The sequence below is a fragment of the Dendrobates tinctorius genome, unplaced genomic scaffold (assembly GCF_039654945.1).
Source record: "Dendrobates tinctorius isolate UK_male_01 unplaced genomic scaffold, ASM3965494v1 ptg000265l, whole genome shotgun sequence".
NCBI classification, from domain to species: Eukaryota; Metazoa; Chordata; class Amphibia; order Anura; family Dendrobatidae; genus Dendrobates; species Dendrobates tinctorius.
In genome coordinates this window covers 5072877-5087578 of record NW_027361932.1, presented here as the reverse complement: position 1 = coordinate 5087578, position 14702 = coordinate 5072877, and positions in this window count along the sequence as shown.

The following is a 14702-nucleotide window of genomic DNA, read 5'->3' as shown; positions in this document are numbered from 1 at the left end:
ACAATGCAATTTCTAATAACATAATAATAATAATCTTTATTTTTATATAGCGCTAACATTCTGCAGCGCTTTACAGTTTGCACACATTTTCCTCACTGTCCCCGATGGGGCTCACAATCTAAATTCCCTATCTTGTATTACCCAAGATCTTGACTGCCTGTCTTTCATACATTTCATTTGGTCATATAATGGTGTTACCGACCTTATCGGCCTGTTTAATAACAAAGCTCTGTTTTCCTCCATACTTTAAGTTGGAAACCAGCTTGACCCTGGCATGCTGTTCTGAAATTTTCTTGCCTTGTTTCATTTTTTTGATTAATAAATTGATGATTTTACATTTTTGGCCTATGCTTTTTCTTTCCTTTTTATGGAGAAAGCCGAGTCTACAGGGAAATCGAATGGGACGTGCTTCGTCCCAAACATCCATGTCCTCTATGAGTGATGTATCAGATATTTCTGGATCATCTATGGCCACTAGGTCAGGGATGGTCAGACGTAATCAACATGGACGTGGCTTTCATCCGTATAGACGGCAATACCGGTCTCCTGATGTCACCAAATATAATAAGGTAATTAATTTGAGTTCACATACTTTTACCAATATAGATTTGGCTGTTTTGGAAAAGGGGTTTTCGTTTTCACCCGCTGCGCCTTTTGACGCATTTTTGGCAGTGAAAGATTTACATCTTTTTGCCCGCTCCCTTATCTTTAAGAAACATTTTTTTGATGGCAACCTCTCCAAATTATTTCCTACAGAAGAAGAGCAAATAGCCCTGCAGACTTTGGAGGAACTATCCGCCGAACATGACACCCCTGAAGGAGGTAAGGTACCACCATCAATACGTCCGAGGTCTAGGAAATTCCCTCCTTTATCTATATGTCCCAATGTGGACCTCTTTGTACAGATTGTAAGTAGGGAGTTTCTTGAGATTCCACGATATATCCATGGTGATAATTTGACTAGAGAGGAGCGGGGACGCCTGCGCGCCCTACAAGATCTTGATGATGTTGTGTTCAAGCCGGCGGACAAGGGGGGTAACGTGGTCGTCTGGCCAAAGGTGCTCTATGAGCAGGAAGCCTTTCGACAACTTGATAATAAAATCTGTTATAAGAAACTTACGTTTAACCCCCTGTCCGCCTACTCCACACAGCTTTCTAGGATTATTAATAGAGCTAAGGAAGCTGGTGTAATATCTAAGGAGTTGGCTAGTGCTCTAATTGTATCTGAACCAACTATCTCTACGTTCTATTTATTACCCAAGATCCATAAGGATGCGCAGACGCCCCCTGGTCGCCCAATTATCTCAGGGAGGGGTAATTATTTAGAACATGTCAATCGGTGGATAGACTCCAAACTGCAGCCGCTTGTGGAGGGGTTGCCATCATTTCTGAAGGATACAGGTGAATTACTTAGGCGGGTTGATGGACTCCAATTGGAGGATGATATGCTAATGGTGACTGGAGACGTTGAGTCTCTTTACACCAGTATCAAGCATGAAGATGGCATTCGTGCCACATCTTTTTTCCTTAATATGTCAAATCTTCCGGGTGATGTCAGAGAACTGGTTTTGGAGTTATTAACTTTTACATTAACTCATAATTTTTTTATTTTTAAGGGGTCCTTCTTCCTACAGCTCCAGGGGACAGCTATGGGGGCGTCCTTCGCCCCTGCCTATGCTAACCTGTTCCTGGGGCTGTGGGAGAGGGACCTCTCCCTGCCGGATGGATCGTCGCCGATGTGCCGCGTCCTCTCTTGGACGCGGTACATCGACGACATTTTCATAATCTGGCAGGGTTCAGGTGATGATCTCCATTCTTTTATGAGGTCACTTAACATTAATGGAATTAATATTTTCATTACGTATAAATTTGATCCTGTGACGATCGAATTTTTGGACGTCACTTTGAAAAAAGATACTAGAGGGGAAATACAGACTAATATATTTAGGAAACCAACTTCCACGAATATGTTACTGCATGCGACCTCTTCCCATCCTGGCCACATGATTCAATCTGTTCCAACGGGCCAATTTTTGAGATTACGTAGATTATGCTCCACCGATGAGGATTTTTTTAGACAGAGTGATGACTTAAAAGTAAGACTGTCTGAACGTGGATACAGTAATAGAAGGATTAAACGAGCATTCAATAGGGCTAGACACTCATCGAGAGATGTGCTTTTATACGGGCAGAGGTCTAGGGATGACACAAATAAAGTTAGATTTGTTACTAATTTTCACTCACATTTTTCTCGTATGAGACAAATACTCGATAAATCCTGGCACATTTTGAAGGCCGACCCGGTGTTATCTGGGTTCCTTCCTGAGAGGGCTGCCATTGCGGCTAGGAGATCTAGGAATCTACGTGATACATTAGTCAGTAGTCACTATACGAGTGCGATACCGGATACGTTCTTGGATCGAATGGCCAGGCGTTGTGGGAGTTCCTCGTGTGGACATTGCGTTGCCTGCCCCAATATGGATCGCACTGAGGTATTTACTAGCCAGGATGGTGCACGTGAATATAAAATTAAAAAGTATATCACATGTGAGAGTCGAAATGTGGTGTACTATGCGGTTTGCCCATGCAATTTGATATATGTGGGCATGACCACTAGACAGCTTAAAAAACGTATACGCGAGCACGTATTGGGGATTGAGGCAGCAATGTCCACTGAGGACCCCACTTCGCTAAAAACCATTCCCCGTCATTTCAGGAGGTTCCATGGCTGCAATGGTAGTCTTCTTAGGGTTAGAGGTATCGATATGTTGAATGTTGGTATGCGTGGTGGAGATATATCTAAAAGATTGGCCCAGTTAGAGTCCAGGTGGATTTGGACATTGGGTACTGTCCATCCATCTGGATTAAATGAACATATTAGTTTCGCCCCATTCCTTTGATCACACTGCTCTGTTGTGTGAGAACGCTCGTGTTTTGTGTGGTCCATATTTTAACATTTATTTTATTTTTTAGTATAATTATCATCGTGATGATGGCTTATGTGTGCTGGATGTATATCGGAGTAGCGGCTTTTTTGACAACATACGAGGAACTACGTCTAATGATCAGTGTTGGAGCGCTGATGAAGAAGCGATTGATACCCATATATATGTCTATCTTGCTGTTATATATTTGGATTTCTCTAATCTACTTCTTATATATATATGATATTTATATATCTTTTGTATACCTTCTGTATATGCCTCTATTTACGATACTCCAGGTTTACACCGTAGTCACCTTGATGTATTTTAATTAAATAGGTTGATTTCTGTGTGACTAGCTCTCCCGACCTGTATGCGCCTGTTTGTCATCACCCCCTGCGCCTGCCTGCTCTCGGCGTCTCTATGCATTGGTGGTTCCTGTGGTTCCTCCTCCAGCATGACGCTGACGCGGGCTGGCGTCGTCGGTGTCTTGACAACGGTGCGCGTCACTTCCGGTTCGGGACCGCTACTTCCGGTCGCGCGGTTAAACGCGCTCTTACCGGGCGGTATAAAATGACAGGCAGCCATCATTGTAGCTATGCCCCCTGATGAAGGAGGATCGAAACGCGCGTCGGGGCTGACGTGCTCATCCAGTATACATCATAGTCCCTGCTGCTGCTGTGACCTGCTGGTAATTTAACCCCTTCATTACATGGTGTCTTTGGGGTAGTGATTAATATATGGTGGTCACTTGCTATCAGCAGGGTGGGATCTTTATGGATACGGCTAAGGGAAATAATTGTGGTATATATCCCAGTTGTGCATTTATGTGTCCATCATTTTCCCTTTGATACTATACATTGTTTTTTTTCCCCATGTGGGTTAAATCACAATTGTGTGATTACTATACTTATGGCTGATATGTATTAATCTGGATGTGTACGTCCCTTTGTATGTGCTTATGTACCACCATTATGTGTGCGTTTTCCTACATCGTTCCCATTTATACCTGTCGATTGGTTTTACTTGATCTTTAATAAAATTGTATTTTTTATATGTTATTACGGCCTTGTGTTCACCTTTTTTGGTCTAGTTTATGTGTTTTGGTGATAGGTAGTTAAATCCGCAAATAATGTATGGTAGATGTACAAGCTAAATACCATGTATATATGTTTGACCTGTTGGTGTCACTGCATTATTTAATGTAGGATTTGGATCGCAGATTTATGTAGTTTTTTTTTAGGTTTTGCTGCTATCACTCAGTAAAAATGTTTTTTTTATAAAAAGTAGATTTTTTTTGTCGCCATGTAAGCAGGGTGCAAGATGCAGTGACAAACAGAAGGCAGAGCAAGGATGTTATAGTGTAATAGAACAGGGTATTCACTCCTCGCAGGGAGGTAAATGGTTAAAGAGTGGATAATAAGAATAATTAAGTAAAACAATAGCAGTCCAGTTAAGAAAGTTATCGTGTCCTTTATGCTCCTCCTCAGCAGGTGGTCCCACAGGGGTTGTAGCACCGGCAGTGTCCAGGGAGATGTCCTCAGATGGGTTCCTCCAAACGAGGTCCGTCTTCTTGCGGCAGCGGTCGGTCTGATTCCTTCCGCTGATCCCCTAGTCCATAAACACGGGTGACTGAAGCAAACAAGGCTGTGGTACTCCCAGTGTCAAACGGGAATGGGCGCAAAGTCACTGGCAGGGAAGGCCGCAAGATTCTGCCCGGTGTTCGGCTTTTCCTCCTCTGTTCGTGTGTGGTACTCTCAGTCACTGAGTGCACGGTACCACTCTCCTCAGCGGTCCCGCTGGAGATGGCGGGGACCAACCAACACAGCCTAATTCAAATCAGTAATGGTACGCAGCACCTCATGGAAATATAGGGTCAGCATTACCCACAGAAGAAGTGCACGTCATATCCAAGGAGTCCCTCTTGGAAAACGTTCAGATATCACATAAAGAGTAAGGACAGTGCCTCATGCGCTGGTGAATGTAAATCACATTAATTCTGCCTTGTTTCAACGTTTCGATCCAAGTGATCTTTATCAAGCACTTGATAAAGATCATTTCGATCGAAACTTCACAATGAGGCAGAATAAATGTGATTAATATTCTCCAACCATGAGGCACTGTCCTTACTCTATGTGACAAGCAACGCAGCCTATCGCGGAGCCGGTACTCAGGGGCCAGAGCACGCTGCTTACCCGGCTGCGTGCTGCTGCTAGTGCATGCCAAACTGCAGGCAACTGCGCACACTTTTGCTTTTATTTTGCCACTCCTACCTGGGTCGTGAGGTTGGTCTGGCTCTTCATTCTTTCCCCGAGGCAACAAGGGAGGCAGCCTTCACAGTTCCAGACCTGGCTCGGTACAGGTAGCCGCAGCTCAGTCTTCCTCCTTACACTCCTCCTCTCCTTTAGCTCGCAATTCCACGGGCGAGAGTTCTTGCAACAGGCGTTGACACTCCTCCATCTCTTGAATGATCCACTGCCACATAAATTGGTCTTGTTCATAACGATTGAGAGCTATTCCAGCTGTCGTTCGCTCTGTGCGGCGTAAGTCAAGTTGGGTGGTCGAGTCAGGTTGGGCAGTTAAGATCGGATATGCGTCCGGGTTTGGTGGAGCAGCCATATTGGGAGTTTCAGGTGCTTGCATTTTCCCTGGGCCAGTAGGTAGCAGACCGTCTAGATCAGAGAGTGAGGCAGGTTCTTCTTCATCACCATCAAAGGTCGCTGGAGTGGACACATCGGGAATACTTGGCGCTCTTCCTTCTATTTCGGGATCTCGTGACAGACAAGGACATAGCATGCTTCGGTGGACTACTCGGGTAGGGGCCCCTTCTCCCTCAGGCTGGACTTCATAGACGGGTCCATCAGTCCCAATTCGGCGTTTCACCCAGTACGGAGTTTCTTCATATCGATGCTCTAGCTTGCCTCGAGGTCGTTTGTGTCGGACCAATACTCGGTTCCCCGCCTTGAGAGCCGTCCCTCACAGGGGCGTTGTGTCATGGTGCTCAAGTTCCCAAAACTTGGTCTGTACTAGTCGATGCAGAGTCTACAAGCGATGTCAATGTTCACGGACATCGGGGTCCAACTTCAGTTCGGTAATTTCTCGTTCTTTTCGGCCGAACAGCAGGGTGTATGGCGTGTATCCGGTTGTACTGTGCACTTGGTAGTTGTACATGCAGACTAACTCAGCTACATACTTGGGCTAAGTGACTTTCCTGTCTTCCTCCAACGTTCTCAACATTTGAATCAGCATCCGGTTGAAATGTTCGCAGGCTCCATTCCCCTGTGGATGGTAAGGTGTCTGTCACGGAGTGACTATCACGGTGTGACACGACCCAACGGGGGGGTGTCGGTCAACGGACGGCACAACTCTCATACAACGGGGATGGTATAGGTGAGAGGGTGGCCCTACTAATAGGGAATGAGGGATGGTCACCACCTGAGCTCAACATGAGCCCGTCTCTGCACTCCCCTAACGCCCTATGTGGATCCTTCTACCCCCCTCCGTCAGGATACCTCATCCCTATTTGATACCTAATACTGCACTGGCTAGTGCACTGGCCAGCAAGGAGCACTAACCTCACCTCTGCAGGTAATAAACACAGGGGCAAGTGACAGACACCACAGGGACAATGTAACAGAACACACTGAGCTTTTCTCTGCTGCAAAACACCACACAGCAGGATAAAGGCACCAGATAAGCGAACTCAGCAGAGCCACCACTGCACTCAGAGCTCCTTACTCCAGCTTGGTCACTGCAGATTGCTCTAACACCGACAGTCAGCTGATGGATCAGGTGACCTTTTAAAAGATGGTAGCAGTGGTCACCGCCCACATCAGCTGACCCAGCAGCAATGCAATTGCACCAGCTTGACAGTGGGGGAAAAACTGACATTTAACCCCCGCTGGCCTGAAAGGAAAAAGTTTTAACAGAGGAGCCAGAGCTGCCACAAATCCAAAAATTGATCATGACAGTACCCCCCGTTCAATGAGGGGCCTCTGGACTCTCAACACTGGACCTCACCAGAAAACGACATACGGTGAGGATGCCTCGATCTCTTGAAAGCAGGCACCTTGGTCAGAATGGATCCTTTTCATGTGTCCATACACCCAGATTAAATCTCGACAAATGCCTGTGCAGCTGACTCAGCCACCTGATCCCGGGTCGGAGTCACGACAGCGAACTTAGTGAAATGATCGGTCATTACAAGACAATGTTCATATCCAAGATGAGCAGGACCCACGGTCAAGTAGTCGATCATTAGCAGTTCCAAGAGAGTGGAGGTCATAATAGTCTGCGTAGGAGCTCTCCGTTCTGGAGGTTAAGCCAATTCACAACTCCGACATTGTCGACAAGACTCTTCCACTGCAGTCTGCAAACGGGGGATGAAAGAACAGCTTCTGTAACCACTGAAACGTCTTCTCCTGACCAAAGTGAGCCCCTCTTACATGAGCTTCCATTACCACCTCACTGATCACCTTCTCGGGGAGTACTACTTGCCAGGTGACCCCCCCAATTCTCGTACCAACTGCACCTTACGATACAGCAAGCCGTCTTCCAGTTGAAGTCTCTCCCATTGCCGGAGAATCTGCAGCATTCCTGAGGACAAGGCATCTCACTCACTCTGGCTGTTAAGCTGTTTTAGGGGCCATCCATTAGCTCCAACTTGAATGAACTATCGTTGTCAGGGTTTCGTTCTGAGTCATTGAGAAACCGGCTCGCACAAGCAATCACTCATTCCTTTCCACCCTATATCTGTGACAATACAGATGAAAGGTTGAGAAAAGTCTGTATAAGCTAGTATGGGCGCTTCAGTCAGGGCCAACTTGAGGGCTCAAAATGAATCCTCCTGGCTTTTTCCCCCACTGTCTGATTCTTTGCACCAGATGGCACTCCCCTCAACAACTCTACCAGTGGACTGACAAATTGGGTAAAGCCTTTCACAAACAGTCGATAGTACCCCAAAAGCCACAGAAAGGCCCCCACGTCCTTCACTGTCTTTGGAGTGGGCCATTCCTGTACTGTCGATATCTTTTCATGCGCAGGTCGCACAGCGGATACAACATGTCCGAGGTATTCAATTTGCTTGTGGAAGAGGTGACACTTCTGAGGTTTCACTTTCAAGCCATGCTTCTGCAGCCGACTCAACACCTGCTCCAGCCATCGAAGATGTTCCTCGAAAGTAGCTGCGCAGACAATGATGTCCAGATAAATGAGGGTGGCTTCAAAATTTATGTCTCCTAAGCTCCGCTCCATGAGTTGCTGAAAGGTGCCATGAGCGTTGGTAAGACCAAAGGGCATCCGGTTGAATTCGAACAACCCCATAGGCAGTATGAACGCTGTCTGTGGCCAGTCCTGCTCAGACATGGGCACTTGCCAATATCCACTGGCTAGATCTAACGACGAGAAGTTTTTCGCTTTTCCCAGGACGGACAACGACTCCTCAATTCTCGATAGGGGATGAGTCCCGCACTGTACAGGAATTTAGTTGGCGGTAGTCAACACAAAAATGCAGGGTTCCATCCTTTTTCCAAAGTAAAACGATGGGAGCTGCCCACGGGCTCTGTCTCTCCCATATTACCCCATTCTGCAGCATATGTGTCAGCATTTCCTTCACTTCCTGATAAATTTGTGGCGGGATCTGTCGATAGTGCTCCTGAATCGGTGTGGCACTTCCTGTGGGATTCCCGTGAATTATGGCGGTGGTGCACCCAAAATCATTGTCATGACTGGCAAAGACATCTTGATAACGCCCTAGCATAGCTTCTACCTGCTGCATCTTTTGGGATGAGAGTCCCGTCATTTCATCCTGCCTCTGTTCCAGGATCCGGCACCCTTCTTTCCTAGTGTTAGACAAAGGTTCTGAGGGTATGTTCATGGCTACAGTCCAGGGATTGCCTTGTTTCACCACTAACTGAATGACCACTGGTTGTATCAGTACTTCCGTCATACCCATTATTTGCGCCACTTCATTCTTGGGTGGGAGCGTGAGATTGTCCTCCGCTAGGTTGACACACCACACCACTACGTTACCGTCATGGATGGTGCCTAATATCCTAGCAACGAGGAGTCCTGAAGGAAGTTGATCCATAAGAGCTGGCTCTATCTGGACTTCCACTCCTTCGAGGGGGGCACAGGCTTGCACGGGCAGCATGAGCACAGTCTGGCCAGGTGGCAGAACAAGTTTGTCAGAGGCCGGCACGACCACCTTCCCCAGAACTTTTCCTTCTCTTGACATCTCTTGAGCCTGGGCTACCCAAGTCAGTTATTGGAACACCTTCCTTTGGGGGTGTGGTGGGCTCCATCGATTAAGAAAAGCATCGGGTGACTCACTGACTAGGATGGTCCCGAGTTCCTACAGCACATCCATCCCTAGCATCACAGTGGGGTCACTGCCAAGGTCTCCAGCGGTCAATACTCCTTTTCAGCCCACATCCTTGCCACACATGGTAATTTGCATCCAGACCACCCCTGCGACCAGGATGGGCAATTGGTTGGCTGCCGTCAACTTGATCACTAGGCCCCATTCAGGCCGCATCACCCCAGAGAAGTGACGTCTGAAATAAGCTTCTGCCATGGTAGTCACTTGGCAACCAGTATCAACTAGACAATGGATTTCCCGTACATCCACTTCAGCGAGGAGGCTCAGGGCAACAAAACTTGCAGGACTTCCTTCTCTCCTTGGCAGCTCAGGCTATGGGCGGCGTCCCCCAGCCACAGAGCCCACTAGTTTAACGGTAGCCTACCCTGTTTGGCGCATCCTCGGGCACAACGTCCAGTGTCCCCACATCTAAAAAAAAAAAAAAAAAATATCATCTGTCTCCCTGCTCGGGATGGCCCCATTTCCGGACAGGGCTTGGGGTTAGTTTTACCTCCGGACGAGATCGGCACTTCCAAGGGGATTTTTCTCAAGCCAGACCACTCTTTTCTTTCTGGATTTCGCTAACCCAACCTGTTCAGCTGCGAGCGGAACGGGTACCTCCCCGCTTCGGACCTTCCGTCGAGGCTGCCATCCCCTGCTCTTGCTCGCGCGCGCTTCCGCCCCAACTTCCAGAGAAGACATAAGTGGATTGGCTCACAAGCGCTCCTGTAGGGCCTGTTTCAGCAGCGCATCCCTCAGGCCTGCCACGAGTTGGTCCCTCAAAATTACATCAGGGGGCCCCACACCCACATCATCCCGCTTAGCGATCACGGCGTGGATCTCCTGCGGCGCATTCATATATTGGGTCTTAGACTCCCCCTCCATTTGGACGCGGCTAAACAAACGCACCCGCAATTCACTGATATCCATGGGGTCCCCATGCATCTCTTCCAAGATCTGTAACACTTTGGTGACTGTGTTTCACTCATACAGGGGCCAGAACAAAGCAGAACTTCTGGCTTCCCCGTCTAGGGCCATCACAGCAATCTCCGCCTGCATAGCGGGGGTCATGAGGTGCATCCTTAGCATGCCCTTAACCCGCTCGGACAAGTCCCATAGCAGTAAATTGCTCCCTGTAAACTTTGGGAGATTGCTGAGCATGGCCCCCCAACGGTAAGCTGGCCCTTGGGACACCCATGGCCGCTTGGTCTGCCACCTCTGTGCTTGTGAACTGCATCTTGCTGACTACGCCAAGGGAAAGCATGTTGTGGGATGCAGTGACAGACAAAAGGTGGAGCAAAGGTTAACCAAATGTAACAATTTAATAGAACAAGGTATTCACTCCTCGCAGGGAGGTAAATGGTTAAAGAGTGGATAATAAGAATAATGAAAGTAGCACGCTGCTCACCCGGCTGTGCGCTGCTGCTAGTTCGTGCCAAACTGACGGCTGCTGTGCGCGCTTTTGGCTTTATCTTGCCCCTCCTACCCGGGTTATATGTTGGTCCAGCTCCTCATTCTTTCCCCCAGGCAACACCAGAGGCAGCCTCCACAGTTCCGGACCCTGCTCGGTACAGGTACCCGCAGCCCGGTCTTCCTCCTTACAGCCATATTCTGAGAGCTGTAACTTTTATTTTTTGGCGAGCAGAGCTGTATGAGGGCTTATTTTTTTATGGATGAGCTACATTTTTGTGTACCATTTTGGGGCACATAATATTTTTAGATTGGTTTTTATTCAGATTTTATTTTTCAGACACAGAATGAACAAAACTAGCAATTCAGTTATTGTTTTTTTTTTTTCTTTTGATCCCCCTATTACATGACATGTCCACCCCAATAGAGAGACTGACGAAACCGAGCACATATAATGCTTAACTCATGGCCCAAAAACAGGGCACTCACTGTGACATATGGAACAGAGCGGAAAAGCCTCAGTAAAAAAGTCCCATGTGGAAAATTCCTTTGTACAGGAGAGGCTGAACCGCACCACCAAAGAAAGAAAAGTATAAAAAAAGCATTAACAGAATAATAGATTACCCATTGTAGTAGCCGCACGGGTGCAACGGTCACCCCATTTTTTGCAATTCTTTGCAGTTTTCTTGGACTCAGTTTTTCCTCAATTTTTCTCAACTTACTGTATATACCCGAGTATAAGCTGAGATTTTCAGCCCATTTTTTTTTAGGCTGAAAATGCCCCAAAAAGCTTATACTTGAGTCATTGTCCCGGGGGTTGGCGGGGGAGGGGGAGCGTGGCTGTCAGATCATACTCACCCCCTCCTGGCACGGTCTCTGCAGTCCCTGCTTCTCCAATGGTCTCTGGCACCGCAGCTCTTCCTGTGTTCAGCGGTCACGTGGTACCGCTCATTAAAGTAATGAATATGCGCATATCATTACGTTAATGAGCGGTACCATGTGACCGCTGAACACTGGAAGGAGCTGCCGGTACCGTAGACCATCGGAGAAGCAGGGACTGCAGAGATGGCGCCACGAGGGGGTGATTATGATGGGGAGGATGGGGGGAGCCACGCGATGTTCACCTGTCCCCGTTCCACCGCCGCGCGCCACTGTCTTCCCCATCCTCTGGCTGTGACGTTCAGGTCAGAGGGCACGATGACATGGTTAGTGCGCGCCCTCTGCATGAACAGTCACTGAAGAGACTCAGAAGACAGGTGAATATCGCAGGGGCTCGGGCCCCGAGCCAGCGGCGACACCGGCACTTGGCTCTCATAGCGCGCCTGTGTAACCGCCTGCTCAGGACACCTGCACCTGGCCCCCAGCTACGAGAGGCGAGTATGTTTTTTTTTTAAATCGCAGCAGCATATGGGGCATATTATTCTATGGAGCATCTTATGGGGCCATCAACCTTTATGCAGCATTATATGGGGTATATATCTATGGGGCCAACAACCTTTATGGAGCAGCATATGGGGCATATTATTCTATGGAGCATCTTATGGAGCCATCAACTTTTATGGAGCATTATATGGGGCATATAATTTTGTGGAGCATCTTATGGGGCTATCAACCTTTATGGAGCAGCATATGGGGCATATATATCTATGGAGCATCTTATGGGGCCATCAACTTTTATGGAGCACTATATGGGGCATATAATTCTGTGGAACATCTTATGGGGCCATCAACCTTTATGGAGCAGCATATGGGGCATATTATTCTATGGAGCATCTTATGGGGCCATTATTAACCTTTGTGCAGCATTATATGGGGCATATTTTTTGTATGGCGCATCTTATGGGGCCCATCATGAACTGTATGGAGCATTATATTGGGCTCCTGATTCAATATGGATATTCAAAAACATTTAAGTTTACTTTTATCAGTATCTATTTTTATTTTTGAAATTTACCAGTAGATGCTTCATTTCCCACCCTAGGCTTATACTCGAGTCAATAAGTTTTCCCAGTTATTTTGTGGCAAAATTAGGGGCCTCGGCTTATACTCGAGAATATACGGTAAATACAGCTTTCGGCATTGACAGCGGTATTTAAGGGGTTAATCAGCCCCACTTTTTACGTTGCAATTTTTGTTATTGATACAATGATGTTTGGATTACATGCGTTTTTAATGTATTTCCACAGTGGAAACGAATCAAAGAAGTCAAGTGTGTGTTTTTTGCTTGTGTATTTTCTATATTTAATGTAATTCTATAGGGAAACTCAGTACATAAAATTCAGCATATTTGCAAGAGAAATTGACATGTTGCAAATTTGAAACATGCACAAGTCAGTTTACGGTGCGTAAAAAAACATTAATTATATCTCTTAAATGCTGTGCTCTTGTCTTATTAATTACTGAAGAAGGATCCTCTGTGCTCTGAAAATTTTAAAAGTTTTTACGTATTTTTTGGACTATAAGACTCACTTTTTTCCCCAAAAAATTTGGTGGAAAATGGGGGTGCATCTTATAATCGGAATATACCGAACTTACAATTAGCAAGGTGGCAGCAGAAGTCGGGCGATTCTTCCTGTGGTCTGATGATCTCACTCCCATCCTGGTGCGGCAAGCTCGCCGATGCTCAGTGGTGCGTGGGGCTCCAGTGACATTTTGTGAAAGCCGTGAGCCCATGCACTTCTATTGCCTCGATGTTGTGACCTCCGGAAGGCGGCGCATGCACAGATTGAGATCTCGGCAATGAGTCTCGTCCCGTCACCATCGAACCTGCCGCTCCAGTCTCGGTCATATCATCGCCGGACCACCAAACACCCCCTGTGACTCCGCTCCCCCCAGGGTGAGCTGAATTCAGGACTGTAAGACGAACCCCCATTTGACACATTAATTTTTTTCCCATTTTACTTCTGAAAATTTTGGGTGCGTCTTATAGTCTGGAAAATACGGTACATCTATTCCTATTTAAAATACATGCACACTCATGCTTGGGACAAGGGGTAGTCAGGGTAGGCACCTGACTAGGGTGTTGCCACCTGGCTCCCCGAGGTGGGCGCACTTGGGGCAAAGAACGGATATGAAAAGGGCATCATGAAAGGGGGGAACAGTATGGAGAGAGGTCAGCATGGTGATGGGACAGTGTAGAAGATATAGGGTGTGTAAGGTAAAACTACAGAGGAGAAAGCCATGGTATAGGCCGTGGTTCATAAGGGCCCATGTAGGGTTCTAGTCCACCACAATATTGTTTAGATATTTTGTGATTAAACCACAAGGTAACCTGGGTCTACTGTATCTTGCAGATATATACAGGGTGGTCCAAAAGTAGGTGGACAGTATGTGTAATAGGGTTATGAAGGGGGAGATTTATCAAACATGGTGTAAAGTGAAACTGACTCAGTTGTCCTTAGCAACCAGATTCCTCTTTTCATTCTTCATAGACTCTTTGGAAAATGAAAGGTGGAATCTGATTGGTTGCTAAGGGCAACTGAGTCAGTTTCACAGATCCAGTTTTCACAGATAAATCTCCCCCAAATCTGTTTTCTTTTCAGATAATTCAGATAACCCATAATGGCAAATAATTTAAATACAGATCAAAGAAAATGGATTTTAAAAGAGTGTTGGAAATCTCAAAATGCTGAAAATTGGGTTGAAATAATTTGGTACTCAAGCCCCAAAGAGACCAACCATTTACCGCATTCGTGACAAATTCGATGCCACTGGCTCAATCCTTAATGCTCCAAAAACTGGTCGACCCAAAACAGCCTGAACAGAAAATAATAAACAACTTGTTGCTGAAACATTTGTTCAGAGTCCAAAAAAGTCCACCAGAAGAGTCTCTTTAGAATTGGGAATTTCACAAGCTTCCATCATGCGAATCCTGAAATCTATTGGGTGGAAAGCTTATTGTCCATGCCTAATTCATGGTTTATTGGAGGATAATCCAGACAGGTGGCTGCAATTTAGTGAGATTATGCGTAACAAAATTGAAGAAAATCCAGTAATTTTAGATAACATTA